This window comes from Bufo gargarizans, chromosome 5 (assembly GCF_014858855.1).
Source record: "Bufo gargarizans isolate SCDJY-AF-19 chromosome 5, ASM1485885v1, whole genome shotgun sequence".
Taxonomy (NCBI): Eukaryota; Metazoa; Chordata; class Amphibia; order Anura; family Bufonidae; genus Bufo; species Bufo gargarizans.
Window position 1 is genome coordinate 149,956,514 of NC_058084.1, and position 20,149 is coordinate 149,976,662.

A 20,149-nucleotide genomic window follows, 5' to 3' on the forward strand; every position below is an offset into this window, starting at 1 on the left:
AGATAGCGGGCCACATGCGGAATGGGGAGCCACTCAGCCGACCGAGGATGGTGCAGGCTGTCTGGGTCAAACAGGGGGTCGCCCTGTGGGTCAACGAGGGAGCTAGGTCCCGGGGCATTGGTCTCCTGAGCCGCAGAAGAAGCGGGTTGGGAGACCCCTTCAAACGCATCAGCTACTTGGATCCCATCCAGATCCACCTCTGAATCATAGTGACCCTCATCAAAAACCTCCTCATTAGACTCTATATCTGAGTCAGACCTGGGCTCGGGCTGAGCTCGAGCGGATTTCCAGGAGCGCGATTTTTCCGCCTGGCGCTGACAGGCTCTTTTGCGTGACCTTGGCACGCCGTCTTTTGATAGAACTATGCTATCCGCATTAAGTGTTCTGGAGGTATCAGAGACCGGAATTGCAGCCGGAGTAGTAACCGGGACTTGCGCTCTGAGCGCTTGGGTGATAGACTGGCTAATCATAGATGACATATTGCCCATGGCATTAGCAATAGCCGTCGAGATTGACAGTTGCAGATCCCCAACCTGGGGCTCATTCAGGCATTGAGCAACAGGGACTGGAGCAGAACTAGTGGTGGGGTCAGAAGGGGCATCGCTAGGCAGGGACATAGTTGCAGGAGTAGTCACTCCAGAGCAAGGAGGGTCAGATCGGACTGAAAAAAAAAATCGTAACTTAGCTGGGAAGCTGGCAGTCAGGTACCGCTGTCCGGCGACGAGAAAAGGCGCCGACAGTGACCGGAAGGGGCGGGGCAAGCTAAGACGCCCCTCTCCCCAACAGGTGTACCAAGATGGCGCCCGAGATCCCAGTCTCAGGCGCTTACGTTCCCCGCATTAGAAAAACAAAATGGCGCCCGAGATTCTCGCACCGGGCCGAAATCCCGCGAATCACGAGACTTCGGCCGGCACAGAGCGCGCGAAAACAGATAGGGGAAGACGCGAAGATGGCGCCGGTCTAAAGATAAGGTAAGGGGTAGGGAGAGAGCGGACCGGACGGAGGAGGGGGACGCAACCAATATAGGTATATAACAGGGACCGGGACAATCGCAGGCAGGCTGACTCAATTGCAAGGGACAATAGAATGAGTGACCCCAACAACGCGGAAAAATTAACAATTATAATAATATCTCAAGAACCGGTCAAAACGAAAGACATGCGAAAAAATAATATAAATATCGAATATTCATAAACTGGACAGTAATAAGCCCCACAAGGAAAATACTAATTGTACAAGAACACTGCCCAATGTAAATACAAGTACTTATCTGCTGGGCAGCAGCAAAGAAAGAGGATGATATGGATGAGGAGAGCCTATTTATGGACTATCCAATGGGAGGGGTTCTACTGGGGGTTGTCCTTAAATTTTTTATGTAAATTCTTTGCTGCTGTGGTTTTGAGTAAAGAAAGAGTTATGCAATACTCGCCTCCGTGTCTTGTTATAAAATCATATTTAACTTTGTGGCTATTGTTTTGGGCGCTTGTAGCGTATCTCACTAACCTCACTGTGCCTGCGCCGCCCACTTTATAAAAGAAGCAGGCGTAGTGAGCTACGCTACGAGCGCCCGCCCGGCCTCCTGACTGCCAAGAAGTTAGTTGTAAGTAGTACAGCGCTAGATTAAAGATGATTGGAATACTTTAAACAATAGCCACAAGTTAGATATGATTACCGTATACTACAGAGAGCGGAGCCCGGTGTAGTAGAATACAGTGACTGCACCGGGCCCCGCTGCCATTACAGAAACAGATGCCGGCCCCCATTCACTACATGAGGGACACTGTTATGGGGGATCTGTGGATGACACTTAAGATGCTATATATGTGTCATCCACAGATGCCCCCATAAGGGTCCATTCACACGTCCGTTGTTTCTTTCCTGATCTATTCCGTTTTTTGCGGAACAGATCAGGACCAGTTCTGGACCCATTCATTTTCAATGGGTCCTGGAAAAAATCGGACAACACAATGTGTGCTGTCCGTTTCCGTTGTTCCGTTCCGCATGTCCGATTTAAATATAAAACTTGTCCTATTCTTTTCCGCAAAAATCGGATCCTGGTACAATACAAAGTCAATGGTTCCGCAAAAAACGGATGACATTCGTATGTCATCCGTTTTATGCGGAATCCGTTCCTGGAAATTAAATCCTGCCCACAGAAATCACTTCACTTTTTTTTTTCAAATTTTTTTTCAAAGAAATCCAAACAACTTTATTTGCTTTGTGAAATTTATACATGTTTCCGTTTTTTGCGGATCCGCAAAAGACGGATGACATACGGAAACATTTTTCAGGAACAACGGATCCGCAAAAAACAGACCGAAATTCGGGATATAGAAAAATACTGACGTGTGAATGTAGCCTCAGTGCCATCCACAGATGCCCCCACAATGATCCCCCATAACAGTGCCATCCACAGATCCCACATAATAGTGTCATCCACAACCATTACGGTAGTTCAAAACCCACCAAAAGCACACCTTTTTGGTTAAAAATATTTTTTTTATTACTTTCCTCCTCAAAAAACCCAGGTGCATCTTATGGGAAGGTGTCTTATAGTGCGAAAAATACGGTAATGGTCTTTGCACCACCATATTCAGACACCTGTAACTTTTTTACATTTCCTTCTGTTCCATCTACAGAGCTTTGTGGGAGCTTGTTTTTTGCAGGGCGATCTGTAGTTTTTAGGGTACATAAGACATCTGAATGACTCCAAAGTACTAGGAAAAATCACATGGCTAGAAATGCTCATGACACTTTTTGTAAAGCGTAAAAATTGCTTGTTAGGCTACATGCACACGTTCAGGATTCATGTGCGGAGAATCCGCACTGAAATCCGCAGGTGTTCACAGGCAAATCCGTGCGGTCAATCCGCATTAATTGGTGCGGATTTGCGTGCGGATTCGGTGCGGATTTTCTGCATGCGGATTTTCACAAGTGAATTAAGAAAATCTGGTCAGGAAAAAAAAATTAATTGACATGTCGCGGATTTTAAAATCTGCACCGCAGGTCAAAATCCGCATCGTGTGCATTGAGAATTTCAAATTCTCATAGAATACAATGTACATGACCTACGGTGCGGATTTTCCGCACGCAAATCCGCGCGGAAAATCTGCACGCAATCCTGATCGTGTGCAGGGGGCCTTAGGGTGTCTATGATGCGCGTAGAAGTATTTTTGACCCCACTGATTATGGTCAGTGAGAAACTCTCAAGCATCCTCCTGTATAAAGTTGAAATTTGGGGATATGGTCCCCTTGGATACCACATTTGGTGGGTGTGAGAATACTCTCAGCCAGAGGTTGCAGCAACGCCTGTACAAGTGTCATAGGTGCCTGCGCAGGCAATTTTATGATTTGAAAAAATTCTGATGTGTATTAGTATGCGCAGGTTTTCCATGCACTTGATGAGCGCTTTGTGTGCTGTGAACGGCACGGGCAGCACAGCAGTACTGCTGGTGCACGAAACATCCAATAACACTCGCAGGCCACAACCAAGTGCGAGTAAGGAACTTTTTTTTACTAATAGGCTGATTTTGGCACGCTTGAGGTCCATGACACTCCATCTTCTATAGATATCCTAATTTATAATATTAGGACAGCGATATTGGTCATTTGCCATAGACCTTGCTGTCTCTTACAGCGGCATAGGACGGCTTCTCCCTTATCCTGCTCTTGGTACACCTGCCTCCAGCTGTCTGGCTTTAGAAATCATGGGTTAAATCCTCAGACTGGTCTCCCTGGAGTCTACCATATGCCTTGTCCCCCCGGCTGTTCTCCTATGAGGGTCTGAACTGTTCAGGGCAGCAAGGAGTGTCAGCAGTGCAGAGGCCCCAGACATGAGACAGTGGCAGCAGGCTCAGCAAGCCTCACACCCTCCCCTCTGCTTACTTTGTGAATTCTGGGTAAGTGAGCTAGGCATGATGTCCTGATTAGTGTTGAGCGAGCATGCTCGGCCTAGCTGCTGTTCGGCTCGAGCATCGCTATAGTCGGCACATCGGAGTGCCGAATACTGCGGGTGCTCGAGTATAATTTAATACAATGAAAGTCAATGGGGGACCCAATCATCAAACCAGGCTCCCCCTGCTCTGAAGAAGAGAGGGTGTCTGGTTCACAAAAAAAGGTTAGAAATTGATGGAAACCCCATCAAAATGGTTTGGAACAAGCATTAAAAGGATGGCTGGATGCGTCTTGGACTCCTATTATCTACGACATACAATAGACAACCACACACAGGCTATATGCCAAAAGCCAGGTATATGCAAGCCATCAATCTATCCATGCGACAGAAAGGTTATTGAATATTATGTTAGGACAATTAGAAAACGTTTTTGTCACCCTAATGATATTGATCTAGGTGCGCAGGTCCACCCAAGTCATCCAACAGATCTAAAGTAACTTTGAGGCTTACTGTCTCTCAGTCAGATGAGAGCTGGTTTGGAATGTCTAAGACTGTTATCTGTCTCATGGATAGATTGATGGCTTGCACATACCTGGCTTTTGGCATATAACCTTTGTGTGGTTGTCTATTGTATGTCGTAGATAATAGGAGTCCAAGACGCATCCAGCTATCTTCCAAACCATTTTGATGGGGTTTCCATCAATTTCTAACCTTTTTTTTTTTTTTTTTTTTTTTTTTTGGGTGAACCAGACACTATTCTCTTCCGAGCAGGGGGTGCCTAGGGTTCTCCCATTGACTTCCATTGTGCTTGGGTGCTCGGTAGAACACCCGAGCATACCGATGTGTTCGGCCAGCGCACCCGAGCACTTTGGTGCTCGATCAACACTAGTCCTTATACTGTATTGAGAGCAGAGGAGAAAACCCAAGCCCCTTAACCCACATACTGCTACACTGTAGAACTTTCTGTGCCACTCTAAACCTACATAGCATCATACTGTGCCACCTTGAACCTGAAGAGTCCTCTGTGCCACCCTAAACCTACATAGCATCATACTTTGCCACTCTGACCCTGTAGAGCCGGCATCTTAAGGCCATGAGCAACGCCCTGGGCACCTTAAGAATATGACTGACAGGTTAGATAAAACGTTTTTTTTTAACAAAACGAGCCAGCAGATTTAGCTTATAACAACACCATAGTAATCGCAAGGGCTCCATGGACAGAACAATATTTTTTAAAGTGGGGGTTAGAAACTGGTGACAGAGTCCCTTTAATTTACACCAAAAAAGCTGGCACACATTCTTGGCACCAAATGTATTATGTTTTAGACCCTATTTGCTCCACGGTCATCAAGAGGGTTTTATTTAGCAGGAAAGGGGGGTGACTTAACCCTAAATGTGTGGTCTAATGTGCAACAATGTGTATCAATATTTTGATGCAGAATTTTGCGACAGAGCAATAGTTAAAGATATCTTAAGATGTACAAAATTTATCATAAAGCATTAACCGCTGTTAAATTCGATCTTTACACTGTCTAGTCTAAGTTCACATCTTGGATAACCTGATCCAGCCTGTCAGAGTTCCCCGACTCCAGCAGTGCTGGATACTGCCATTGGCCACCGGACCCCATAGACTATAATAGGATCCAGCCGCTTTCTGGCATGAGTGCCGGGTTTCGGCAACCCATAGACTATAATGGGATCTGGCGGGGATCATAACTTCGGCGGAACCACCTCCAGCTTAGGGCTTTATTAAGAGTTGCGTCTAAAATGTTGGTCTTAATAAATGTGCCCCATAGTTTTATCCGTTAAATAAAATAAATAAAAACATCTTTTTAGAAGCAAAAAAAAGATGGTGGCAAGGTCTCATTGCTGTAAATAAGGGTTTTTATTGTTTAATCTAGTTTTGTAGGACACATTTTGAAAAATGCAATTCCTCCTTGGTTTCAGATTAGTAGGCAAAAAATAATAATCTGCAAAGATATAGGTTATTGACAAGTCAATGTAAAATAGAGCCTCAGTATGGTAAATTTTTAAGCTTTCAGTAATGCACATAGGCAGGCAGAAGTGGCATCCACATTGGGGGTATTTTTGGTTTGGGATAACTGCCAAAAAGTGTCAATCGTTTCGGCCTCTAGACATCTTCAGATACGAGGGGCAACATTAGGCCTTGGTTCAGCAGGAGCTGTCTATAATTTATTTTTTATTTTTTTGGGGTACATCAAAAAAGTTATTGGTGGCACCTGCCTGTCTGAACAAAACAAATTATTTGTAAATTGGATCATATAAATTGACAGGTTTTTGTATCAGGTGTAAGATCTCTGCATGACTTCCTATGGCTTTGAAAGGTCAGAGTTTTCATAAAACTTTTGATATCTTTATAAAGGCATATCAAAGGTTTTGATTGGTGAAGTCTGAGTGCTAGGACCTCCACTGATCGCCAGAATGAGGAGAGAGAAGTATTTGCACATCACATTCTCTCTTTTGTTGTTGCAAGATGGACTCAATAGGAAGGCTATGGGCTCATTGTGATTCCGTCTCTGCAGTGAGGAGAGAGCACACTATGCTAGCACTTCTCTCTCTTCGTTCTAGTGATCAGTGGGGGGCCTCAGCACTCAGACCCCCCCCACTGATCAAAACCTTTGATATCTTTAACCGAAAAAAAGTCACAAGCATCATATGTAACACTAATCAAAAGTTTTATAAAAACTCTGACGGTATAACACTTGTTTGGCAGGTCGACATCACCCAATTATTTGTTGTATTCAGTTATGTAGATGGTCTTTTTTTGTTTTTCTAAAATCATAGTATCCTCTGTGTGTATACAACATCTTTTTTGTCCCTGTAGTGTAGGACCAGCAAGTTGTCAATGGAGACCAGCAGACACTCCCTTTTTTAAAGGAGTTGTACCATCTGGGCCTTTTGAACGGCCAAGATAAGAATAACCACAATAAGCACCAGGGGAGGTGGACTTATAGAACTGGCCAAGCTGCTGCGCCCATCAGTTTTCATAACTCCTATAGAAGTGAATGGTAGCTATGCAAAAGGTTGCACAGCAAGCAACACTGTTTCCGCATTTCAAAACTTTTTGGAAAAATGATCTAAAAAGGGGTAATTTTATATAATCTTTCTTAGTCCAGAGAATCTGTTGAGGGGCACCAACTGTTATCGGCAAAGTGTAGAAATGATGCAAAGAAAGTGGGGATGCTGTGAATGGAGTTTGTTTCCCTATATGAGCTCATAGTAGGTTTCTTCAGAATACCAATAACAAGAGTCAATGCCAGAAATGTTACAATTTGTGGCCATTTTCCTGCCATCGAATAGTAAGAAGGTCGGACCTGCCGCTGGCTTCTCAAACAGCTGATTGGTGGGGGTCCCGGGTGTCAGACCCCCACCCATCATATACTGATGATCTATCTAGTGGATAGGTTATCAGTATTAAAATCTTGGAAAATCATTTTAAATTTGGGAGTGAATAGTATACCATTCTTGGAAGTTGCCATTTTGGAAAAGATATTGCAGAGACATCTTCTTGTACTGTTCAGTATACATTTGTGTCCCTGTAACGGTACATGGTGTTTGGTCGCTGGTTCTGATCCTTTTTACACAAAGACCAGAATGCACATTGTTGTCACTGTGATCAGTGTTTCTGCAATCGAATCCATGAAAGGCTTCCTCACTCTCAGGGCTTCGGTTACTCTCCAAGTATAAGGCTATAAGGCAAAATCTGCCGCCAACTCTGTAGTAGAAAAGGGGCATTTTTCACTGCGTGGTCCTCAGGGCACTGACTTCAGTGGTAGTGGTTTTTTTTCAGCTGCTAATTTGAAAAAAGCTTGAAGTGGCATGTTATTTTTCTGAAGAAGGTGGTTCTTAGAATTCAATGAATTCTTCTATTGTTTCTCCACCCAAAAAATACATTCTTCCAGCTACTAATTCTTATACTGATCTGTCACCAATTTTTTTCTCCTGCAGATTTTGCCATGTGAACTTAACCTGAGATCACATGGCAAAATCGGTAGCAGAATCAGCAGAGGAAAGCAGGTCTATTTGGTGACTTTTCCGCATACCATTCCACCGAGGAGAACCCACAGCATTTGCACCCTGTTTGGCTATACCCTCATTGTTCTTAAATTTCCAGGATATGACACCTCTTACGTTTTTTGAAGCTGCCCTCTCGGCCTAGACGCGTAGCGATCTGCCAGAGTGATAAACCAAGGTCTCTCATTTCTTTCACAATATTTTTATTCAGTTTTGAACAAAATAATACAGGCAGCTAGAGTTGTTGCGATACCAATTTTTTGATTCGGTTTCGATACCATGAAAAAGTATTGCGATACTCGATACCATTCGATACCACGCGAAAAAAATAAACAAAAAAAGCCACGTGCATTCCTCATTTTTAAAAATGGCGAATCGCGCAGTTTTTATTTTATTTTTTCTGTTCCGGCATTCACCACCTAGATTTTTTTTAATATATTTTAATAGTTTGGACTTTTCTGACGTGGCGATGTAATATGTTTATTATTTAAATATTTTATATGTGAAATTGGGAAAAGGGGGTGATTTATACTTCATATTTTAGTGTTTTTTGTTTGTTTTTTTTACACTTTTTATTTAATGACTATTTCCCCCTTAGGGGCTAGAACCTGGGATCTTTCATCCCTTTTCCTATTCAGCCTGATAGATCTCTATCAGGGTGAATAGGACTCCACACTGTCCCTGCTGCTCTGTGCACACAGCATCAGGGATGTTACCATGGCAACCAGGGCTTCTGTAGCGTCCTGGCTGCCATGGTAACCGATCGGAGCCCCAGGCTTACACAGCTGGGGCTCCGATCAGAAGCTGCCACTGCACCACCAATGAGGGGGGGGGGGGGGGGGAGAGAGGTCCCTGTGGCCACTGCCACCAATGATTTTAATACTGGGGGGTTGAGAGGGGCCGGCACACTGTGCCACCAATGATTTTAATGGGGTGGGTGGGTTGAGGGGGGGGGGGGCAATGATAACTACCTCTTTATACAGGAGGCGGGTACTGGCAGATCAGCGGCAGTTAACTGCCGCTGATCGCAGCTCCCTGTCAGGGGCAGGGTGCCGGCAATGCGATTCTGCTGCCGGCACCCGCCTCCTGTATGTGTTAAAGACTGACTACTGTATATGAGTCCAGACTTTCACTATCAGGCCACACAGAGCGGCGCCCAGCAATGTCCCAGCACTCACCATTAGTCCTGGGCGCCGCTCCGTTCGCCCGCAGTGCCCCATTACTGTCTCCTGTCCTGCTCCACATGCTGCTGATTACTATCGGAGCGATGGGAGGAGACATCAGATTCACTAGTGGGCGTTCCTTCTCCCTGGCTGTAGCGCTGTCCAATCGCAGCGCAGGGAGAAGGAACGCCCACTAGTGAAGCTGATGTCTCCTCCCATCGCTCCGATAGTAATCAGCAGCATGTGGAGCAGGAGAGGAGACAGTAATGGGGCACTGCAGGCGAACGGAGCGGCGCCCAGGACTAATGGTGAGTGCTGGGGCATCGCTGGGCGCAGCTCTGTGTTGAAATAATCCTATCATTGGTGGCGCAGTGCGCCCGCCCCTCCTCCGCCCCTCTCTTCTCATTGCCGGCGCCGCCCCTCCTCCGCCCCTCGCTTCTCATTGCCGCCCCTCCTCCGCCCCTCGCTTCTCATTGCCGCCCCTCCTCCGCCCCTCGCTTCTCATTGCCGCCCCTCGCTTCTCATTGCCGCCCCTCCTCCGCCCCTCGCTTCTCATTGGTGGCAGCGGCAGCAGCAGCAGCACAGGGGGAGGGAGGACAGCTTCCTTCTCCCCGTGCTGCTGAGAGAGAACATGAGCGCGCCGACAGCAGCGCGCTCATGTTCAGAGATACTAGACTGCGCAGAAGCGCAGCCCAGTATCGAAAAAACGGAAATCCCGGTATCGTATCGATACCGGGACAAAAGTATCGATTGGGTATCGAAATTTCGATACCCGCAACAACCCTACAGGCAGCTAGCAATAGCATTTTATACAGATAACGCTTCCGACATTGATTGCCCGTATCAAGTTAAGGGGAGGAAAGGGGGGAACAAATGGGTGGGGCAGGAGGGACATAGGGAATATAACAAACACAAACATCAATAACCCGGCCATGGTCCAAAAATTATACCCTCTGCTCAGTAATGTGTTATGCATGACTAGAAGTTACAAAACGCTCACTGGTGACTCAAAGGTCTTTTGATGACCTTCAGCTCATTTGCGCTTTGGCGCCACCCAACATGACACATACAGATCACCTACTCCCAAAGATTTCCCCGACACTCTCCTTTACCCATTGGTAGTGGGGAATTTCACTCTCCACTCCCCCCAGTTATTCAAATAATGTTTAAACCTGCCCTGACACGAAGCCAGGGTGCCTTCCATTTCACAATGGAAGCTAACCCGATTGATTACCTCTGAGATGCTCGGAACTTTATCAGATTTCCAGTACTTAGCTATAAGAATTTTAGCTGATGTTAAAATATGAAAAACTATCGTACGATAGGCCTTTGGCACTAAATGCAACCCATTAAGTAATAAGACCAAATCTGGGGTAAAGGGGAGAATTGAGTTAGAAAGCAAGAGAAGCATGCTGGACACTTCCTTCCAAAAGGATTTCAATTTTGCGCATTCCCAGAAAATGTGCATCATACCTCCCCCTTGTTTCCCACATCTCCAGCACACGTTTAACACTTCCGGGTATATTAAGGACAACCTTTCTGGCGTCATATACCATCTGTATATTATTTTCCTAGTAGCCTCCAGGTGGTACGAACACTTAGAGTGCTTCTGGGAGAGCGTGAATATATGTTCCCATGCAATTTGATCTGTAGGCATATTCAAATCCTTGGCCCATTTGTCTAAACCTGTTACGGTCTCTTTGCTATAAGCTTCCAGGAGTAACCGATAAAACTTAGAAATACCCTTCTCCTTACTACTTTTACTGCTGAAGAATATGGCAAACAATGAGTCGGAGCTACCCACCTCCTCTGGTAAAGACCTCAATAGGGATCTCAGCCTCAGATATTTGTAAAACTCTCTATTAGGGATCTCAAATGTACAAGATATATCAGAAAATTGCTGCATCCCGGACTCACCCCATACCTCTCTTACTGTTTTAATTCCTTTCTGCCTCCACAAGCTAAATGAAATATCTGGAATCATCTGCTCTATAGCTTCCAACGGTATATCCAATCTCTTCATGTACATTAACTCTTTAGCTAAAATAACATTCTTCCACAACACTAACCCTGCCTTAATCAAAGCTGATTTGGATTCTCTACTCGACGGATCAATATATGGGCATTGTAAAGTCACCCCAATATTGTTAATATCCGACGTGTTTGTCTCTATCTGCACCCATAATGGAGGATTCGGATCTATCAGACTTTGTCTCATGGGCGTCAAGAGTGCCGCATAGTGGTAATAAAGTAAATTAGGAAAACTAAGACCTCCCAAGGCAATTGGTCTATATAAGGTGGCAGCCGCAACCCTATGTCTGGCATTTTTCCATACGAAACGCAGCAGCAAAGATTGCAATTTCGCGATATATTTTTTGGACACCGAAATTGGAACATTCCTGAACACATATAAAATTTTTGGCAGCACCATCATTTTTATCGTTGCAATCCGACCTACCAATGATAATTCAGTACCTGCATACGCTTTAATATCCTCAGCTATTGTACCCACCAGTGGTTCGTAGTTGACTTTAAATAGCTTTTTAGAAGGGAATGGCAGTTCTACCCCCAAATATGTAATACTATCTTCCGCCCATTTAAACGGGAATTTAGAAGCTATTGATACTTGATCAGCAGGGGCCAGTCCCATATTTAACACTACCGACTTGTTAACATTGAGTTTGTAGTATGAAACTGTGCTAAATTCCTCTAGAATGGATAAAACTGCACTTAAGGATTTGGCCGGATCGGTCAACACTAAAATGACGTCATCCGCAAATAATCCTATTTTATGTTCCATCCCTCCAACTTGTACTCCCGATACATTACAGGCCCCCCGAATATATTCTGCCAGTGGTTCCATAACCAAGGTGAAGATTAGGGGTGATAACGGGCACCCTTGACGAGTTCCGTTTGTGATGGGGAACCCCTTAGACATAAAACCAGAAGTCAGAACTCTAGCCGACGGTTTAGAATACATAGCCAATATCGCTGTTTTCGCTTCCCCCACAATTCCAAATTTATCTAATATCTTATCCAGATAACCCCAATGAACCCTGTCGAACGCCTTCTCCGCATCCAGGGATAGAAGCAGAGAAGGCGTTCCACGCCGTTCCACCAATTCAATCAGGTCTATGAACCTCCTGGTGCCATCTGCTGATTGCCTGCCTTTTACAAATCCCACTTGGTCAGCATGGACCAAGCTAGGAAGAATCTCCGCCAATCTCACCGCTAGGATCTTTGCATACAGTTTTAAATCTGTATTCAACAGAGAGATTGGACGAAAATTCTCTGGTTTATCTGGAGACTTCCCAGGTTTTGGCAATGTGATAATAGTAGCCTCCAGCATTTCAGCCGGGAAATCCCCCCCCTTCCTTACCTCATTGAACAGTTTCCTAAGCGAAGTTACTAGGTAATCCTTAAATTCCTTATAATAACTATTTGTAAGGCCATCCGGACCAGGAGCCTTATTAGGTTTCAAACCTCTAATGGCGCTAATTATTTCCTCATCCGTAATTTCTGCCTTAAGAACCTCCAGGTGAGATTGGGAAATTACAGGTAATTTCACCCCCTCTAGGAATTTAGTGATTCCCTCCGATGATGGCTGGACCGTTTTGTCATTTAGTTTAAGATTATAAAGTGACGAGTAAAACACAGCCATTTCCTCAGCTATCAATTGAGGATCAAAGATTTTTGTACCAGTGCCGCTAAGTATGTAGGGAAGTTTCAATTTACATTGCCTCGCTTTTAGCCTAGAAGCCAATAAAGAACCCGCCTTGTTATCCCTCCCATAGTATTGGGCCTTCATCCGTCTGAGCGCCAGATCATACTTGTGTAAATCCAGGACATACAATTCCTGTCTCAGTTGTTTCAGTTCTAGTTCGCGTGTTGCACAGAACACTTTCTTATTTAGGGAGCTAAGCCTAATGATAGAGTTGACCAGCCGAGCCCTATGAGCTTCCCTTTCTCGTTTGTCTTTAGCTGCTAAACTAAGAAAGTGCCCCCTAGCAAAAGCTTTATGGGCACACCATACCGACCTGATATTAACTTCCCCTGTATCATTATAGGAGAAAAATTCTTTGATAGATCTATGCGACCCTTCAGTATATTTTGCTGAATGAAGAATTCTCTCATTTAAACGCCATGCCGTACGTGTGCCTGACCTAAACCGTTCCATAAGCGAAACATGAACTGGGGCATGGTCAGACCAACTAATATAACCTATGTCACAAGAAATAACTTTAGGCAGAGTGTCCAAATCAGAGAGAATGAGATCAATCCTAGAATAAGTTTTATGTCTCTGGGAGAAAAAGCTATAATCCCGTTCGTCAGCATGTTTGGCCCGCCAGATATCAACCAATCCTTCCTTTTGCGTGGCTAAGAAAAGTTTGGATGGCGAGTCTTGCTTCTCTGCTGCCGAAGAATCTAGCGCTGGCCACATCAGTGAATTAAAATCCCCCATGACTAATAAGGAACCAGCTTTGAGACCTGAGACCACGTTGAGCAATTTACGAATAAATTTCAAAGGCCCCTTATTTGGCGCATATAGTGCTACCAATGTTAATGGAATGTTATTGATCTCACATACCAAAATAATATACCGCCCCCCAGTGTCTATTTTTGAGTCAACCAACTTAAATGCCACGGAATCTTTTATGGCTATTGATACTCCTCTCTTTTTCTTATCCTTTAGGGTGGATGAGAACACATACGGATATCTTTTATGTTTAAATCTATGTGCATCAGCTGTGACCAGGTGCGTCTCCTGCACACACAGGACATCCGAATTATCCAGCAGCGCATTTCTCCACAGCTGAGCTCTTTTAAAGGGACTGTTAAGACCCTTTGCATTCACAGTAGTAAGCTTAATCACCATTTTGACAGTAAGAATAAGAGCTATTCAATATAGGCTCCCATTCCCCATTCCCACTTCCCTTCAATGAGCCTTGCATATAGTAAGCATGCATAATACGAGTACACAAGACCGGACCATGGTTCACAAGAAAAAACAAAACATTAAACAAGTAAACCTCAACTTTGTCAAATCCGGACGCCGACCCCATTGCGTCCTAACGGGGGTTACAGAAACCACCAACGACCGTTTAAGCCTAATAATGACACAATGTCTGTGAATTGGCAATAACGGAATTGAATCCTTCATCCCCGCATACAACCTCTTCAGGTATCTGGTGTGCGTCCACTGGTCACCTCAGACCACTCGCCATCCAGCTTAGTCGGAGAAGAAGCCTTGGATCTTTGTGGAATGTTTGTTGACAAGTTCCAATTGTCTAATAACGACACTGCCTCATCCACTGTTGAAGCCACAAATTTCTTGCCTCTGTATGATATGAGAAGCTTCGCCGGGAATCCCCACCGGTATTGAACGCCATGATGCCGAAGAATTCTGGCCGCCTCCTGAAATTCTCTCCTCTTAGACAGCGTGGCAGCTGACAAATCCGTATAAAGGGACACAGCTTGAAATCTATCCGGCAAGTTAGGATTCTCTCTGGCAGCCGCCATTATTCTCTCCTTTACGTGATAGAAAGTAATCCGCGCTAAGACATCCCTTGGCACCTCAGCTGGCAGACTTTTGGGCTTAGGGATCCTGTGAGCCCTATCAATATATAACTCAGATTGTGACAGGTCCGGTAGTAAGGCCACAAATAAGTCCGTTAGAAAAACGTGCAGCTCCTCTTGCTTGACCGTTTCGGGAATGCCGCGGAACCGTATATTATTTCTACGAGAACGGTCCTCCAAATCAATCACTTTTGCTCTCAGAAACTTTAGTTCCTCTTCTTTTTCATTCTGTGTATCTACCAGATCGTTATGCGCTCTGGCAAACTCCGCCATTTTATTTTCCAGATGAGACGTTCTGTGTCCGACAGCTATTATCTCTCTTTGCAAGGGCACAATCATTTCTTTAATGTCCGCTTGTAGGGACTTCCTCAGGTCTCCCATCAAAGAAATAAGCATGGATTCAGTCAGGGGATTATCTCCCCTTCTTGACTCAGAGGAAAGTAGGAGCTCTTCCTGATACTTCAACAGAGCCGATCTGCTGTGTGCCCCTGGGCTTTCATTCTGCCCCGTTAGCATGCTATGCTGCCTTCCCCCATTACCTGTGACTACAGCTGCGGTAACGGCATTCTGAGCGCCAACAAGGTCACACTGGGGTGTCATCATCCGAATCCCTGGGGATCCGATGTTCGCTTGTAACGAGGGAAAGGCTGCCGGGCTCGCGTGGATATGGTCCGCTGCTGTGCACAGGGCCGCGCTTCCACCCGCGCCATCTTGGCTGCCGCTTACCGCCGGGAAGAACTCGGTGAGTTTGGTTGATGTCGGCTTCTTTTTTGGCTTCACCATGTTGCTCTAAATCCGTCTCCAGCTGGGGAAAAGTTCAGCTCACTGAAAAGCCTTATATTAACGCTGTGAGCCGCTAGTTAGGCTTAATGGCACCGGAGCTCAGCTAGTGTGCGTCTTGCTCCATGCGCCGCCAGCCACGCCCCCCCAAGGTCTCTCATTTCAAGGATTCTGTCCCTCTTAAGTTTGCAACATGTGGCGATAACTGGCACATCAAAAACAGGAGTCATCGTACAATCATCTCAGAAGACTTGACCTGACTTTTGGGTTTTGATGTGGTTAAAAAACTTTACTTTAAGTCTGGTTTTTATGCCCTACCCACAGGTGGCAGCTAGGTGTTTGAAAATAATATCTCAGCAACACCTGCTACTTCCTCAATTTTCATAGCCTTACGGCTTATCCTCCTTGGTGTTGCAATTTCAATGTTGACGAGTGTATATAACTTACAGTTTACAGCCATCATTAATCTATAGGGTGAGCACTGCCTGACAGAAGGAGAAGGGAGGTGGGGGTGGGGGGGGGGGGCCTAGGTATCCTGGGGTATAAATCAGATATCTTGTATTTAATTTATTTTCCAGCTCGATTCCAGTTGATATGGCTTTATCCTCCTGAAATATTTTGGAAACATAATATGCAGCTCATATAACAGCACAAATGCTAATTACCTGCAAACGCTATTATGATTTGTAATCATGTTATATTTTTATATCACCCAGCGTTTCACATGGATACATGTGTACAAAATGCATGTGATTATCTTAATATAAATGTATCTTTGACAATGCAATGCAAAATGTTCTGTACAGAGCGTAAAATCAATAGTCTAAATAGAATACTGCCCCAGGAAGTTTACAGATTTATAGGGCACCTGTGTACCATGACCAGCCCTGAAGCGGACTCAAATCCTCCTAATGATTTTCTCTTAGGACTGGGTAAACACAAGGTAAGCTGCTGTAGTATTCCAAAATCTACCGGTTGCTTCACACTTTTGTGTTTGAGTCATCAGAAAATTACCTGTATAAAATCTTTAAAAAATTAATGCTAAAACTATATCTTAAGATACCATATGTTTTACTGAAGATGCAGCTGATGATACGACACACCTCAGGTTTTGAAGAAAATAAGAAAAAATATATTTTTAGCACATATTCCCCCCCCATATGAGATCCTGATATCAGAACTGCAAACTAGGACCTCACATCAGACCCCCATATCAGGAACTCAATTCAGACCCCCATATCAGTACCTCACATCAGACCCCTATCCGACCTCAGATCAGACTCCTATCAGATCTCAATGTCAGACCTCATTAAGGCTACTCCCAAGATAATAGGTGCACATTCACACTTGAAGGTGCCACTCCCTTCAAGTGTGAATGCGCACCTATTATCTTGGGAGTAGAATTCCTCTGCACTTTTTGCCCCCTCCCTTATCCAATAGAGCGCCTTGATTAGGTGGTACATATGGCTGTGCTTGCTCCTCCTCCCATTGGTTGCGTGATGCACATGGAGGTGACTAGGAGCAGCACACCATATGTGCGGCATCTGCGCTCCTGAACATAGAAGCCCAACGGCTTAGGTAGGTTTAGCGTAGGACCCGCCTGACCTGAGACCACCTTGGCGTTCGGTAGGCGGGCTTAGATGTGTTTTGATCAAAATATATTGACTAAGTGTCTCAGATATTATCATATCAGAGTGAGGACTTTGTCCATATATAGTGCTTGCATCTACTTTACTAATTGCATTATTATCTTATTCCTAGGAGGGAGGGTAGCCTAAGGGCACTTTCACACTAGTGTTATTCTTTTCCGGCATAGAGTTCCATTCTAGGATTTCAATACTGGAAAAGAACTGATCAGTTTTCTTTTCATGCATTCTAAATGGAGAGCAATCCGTTCAGGATGCATCAGGATGTCTTCAGTTCAGTCTTTTTGACTTTTCAGGACGGAGATAATACCGCAGCATGCTACGGTTTTATCTCCGTCCAAAATGCCAGAACACTTGCCGGATCTGGCATTTTTTCCCATTGACATGCATTAATGCCGGATCCGGCCCCAAGTGTTCCAGCAAAACGGATCCGGCATTGCGGTCTGCGCATGCTCAGGCTGCAAAAAATGTGAAAAAAAAATAACAACAGTTTTTCCAGATGACACCGGAGAGATGGATCCGGCATTTCAATGCATTTGTCATACAGATCAGGATCCTGATCCGTATGACAAATGTCATCAGTTTGCATGCGTTTTGACGGATCCGGCAGGCAGTTCCGGCAACTGAACAGCCTGCCGGAATCCTCTAGGAAGAGGGGAAAGGAGGGAAGCCTGATCAGTGGAAAATGAGGCATCTGTATCTGATAAGATATGTTACAAAGTTTCTTATATCCGCTGCACTATCAACTTGAAAGTGCAATGTCTACTTTATTTACTTTTAGCATCTAGTTAATATCAAAGGGGTTGTCCTGCGGATTGGTGGAGGTCCGATACTGATCATTACTTTCAGGCAGGCATGGTGTTGGAAAATATACAGTATAGGGAGCGGAAGCAGAAGTCTCTGTACACTGTGTAGCTTACTGCAGCTCAGCTCCCATTCTCTTGAATGGGAGCTGAGCTGCAGTACTCGGGCACTGCCACTATGTGCCGCTGGCTACCTGAAACAGCTGATTGCTTTGGGTACCTGGTGTTAGACCCCCACCTATCTGATATTCATGAATAGAATAGAACAGTGTTGGCGAACCTATGGCACGGGTGCCAGAGGCGGCACTCAGAGCCCTCTCTGTGGGCACCCACACCCTGGAAAAAGTCTATGGTGTACCAATATGCCTAAGACTTTTCCTGCCATTCATCAGCACAGGGCACACTATGAATGGCACAGGCAGTGCATTGAATGTAGGCAGGCTATTATAGCTAAATAATAAAGTACATGGAAGATATACTATATTGGACTGTTGTATTCAGGGTAAATCGCCGTGTTGGCACTTTAGGATAAATAAGTGGGTTTTGGGTTGCAGTTTGGGCACTCTTAAAAAGGTTCACCATCACTGAAATAGAATATCCATATCTTAGTTCTGGAAAACCGGTTTATGTTACATACACCAAATCTGAAGATGTACTCCTCAAAGATTTTGATGACAACAGATCTGGTTTGTTACCAGAGACCAAATTGTATAATTGGACGGAATAGTGACAGTCATGTATGGGCATTAATATATGAATTGAGATGTTAATTCACAGCAAGTCTCCATGACAACACTGAAGTGGACAGAAATCCGAATGGGACAAGTTGTAATTAAGAATGTTTCAGTAGTGCAGCCTCAGGCTTTGAACCTGCAGCTTTTGGCCTCATGCACACGACCGTATGTATTTTGCGGTCCGCAAAAAATGGATCCGCAAAAAACAACGGGCGACATCCGTGTGCATTCCCTATTTTGCAGAACGGAACAGCTGGCCCTTAATAGAACAGTACTATCCTTGCCAGTAATGCGGATAATAATAGAAACTTTTTTGGCGGAACGGAAATACGGACATATGGAAACTAAATGCACATGGAGTAACTTGCGTCTTTATTTATTTCGCGGATCCATTCGGATAAATGGCTCCGTATACGGTCCACAAAAGAAAACGGAGCGAACACGGAAATAAAATACGCTTGTGTGCATGAGGCCTTAAGCAGTTTTTTCCTTCCACGAGTTTACAATTGATACCTTAGGACGTTTCCACTTGTGACCTGCAGAAGAGAAAATAATCAGCTTTTTAATTTACTGATGAAATGATTTAAATCCTAAAACGAGACCTGTAAAGCTGGGGTTTGTGCGCACACTGCATTGTTTCTTGTCGCCATATATAAACCAACAAAGCGTAACCTTTTTATTTTACACTCTTGTCTGGCCAGAAAGTTAATGTTTAATCTAGTTCCGTGTGGCAGAACAAATCCCAGAAGACGGAAGTGTTAATAAAGGGCAGTTGCTTACTATCACCACTTCAGATTGTGATTGCCTCACTGGATGCTGCAATCAAATCAGGGCAAAACGACTTCAGCCTATGAGTATTTCATACATTCCTATTTGCTCAATTTATGATATGGGGCACACCAAATAAATAAATGTTAGTGCCCGATGTGGTATCAACAAGAAACCATATACAACCACCAAAGAAAGAAATGCCGTACATCATGTTAAAATATATCATTTAATCAGACCCAAAAATTAAAATTAGGGGTGCACCGAAATGAAAATTCTGGTCACTCTTATTCTACCCCCCTCCCTTGTCACTCTTATTCTACCCCCCTCCCTTGTCACTCTTGTTCTACCCCCCCTCCCTTGTCACTCTTGTTCTACCCCCCCTCCCTTGTCACTCTTGTTCTACCCCCCCTCCCTTGTCACTCTTGTTCTACCCCCCCTCCCTTGTCACTCTTGTTCTACCCCCCCTCCCTTGTCACTCTTGTTCTACCCCCCCCTCCCTTGTCACTCTCGTTCTACCCCCCCCCTCCCTTGTCACTCTCGTTCTACCCCCCCCCCTCCCTTGTCACTCTCATTCTACCCCCCCCTCCCTTGTCACTCTCATTCTACCCCCCCTCCCTTGTCACTCTCATTCTACCCCCCCCCTCCCTTGTCACTCTCTCATTCTACCCCCCCTCCCTTGTCACTCTCTCATTCTACCCCCCCTCCCTTGTCACTCTCATTCTACCTCCCCCCTCCCTTGTCACTC

General features: G+C 44.8%; 1 protein-coding gene across 1 annotated transcript in view; it reads left to right on the forward strand.

Moving 5' to 3' along the window:
• The window catches only part of GNAL (G protein subunit alpha L), a 308,716-nt gene that overhangs the window by 15,552 nt on the left and 273,015 nt on the right, over positions 1 to 20,149 (forward strand). The window lies entirely within an intron of this gene.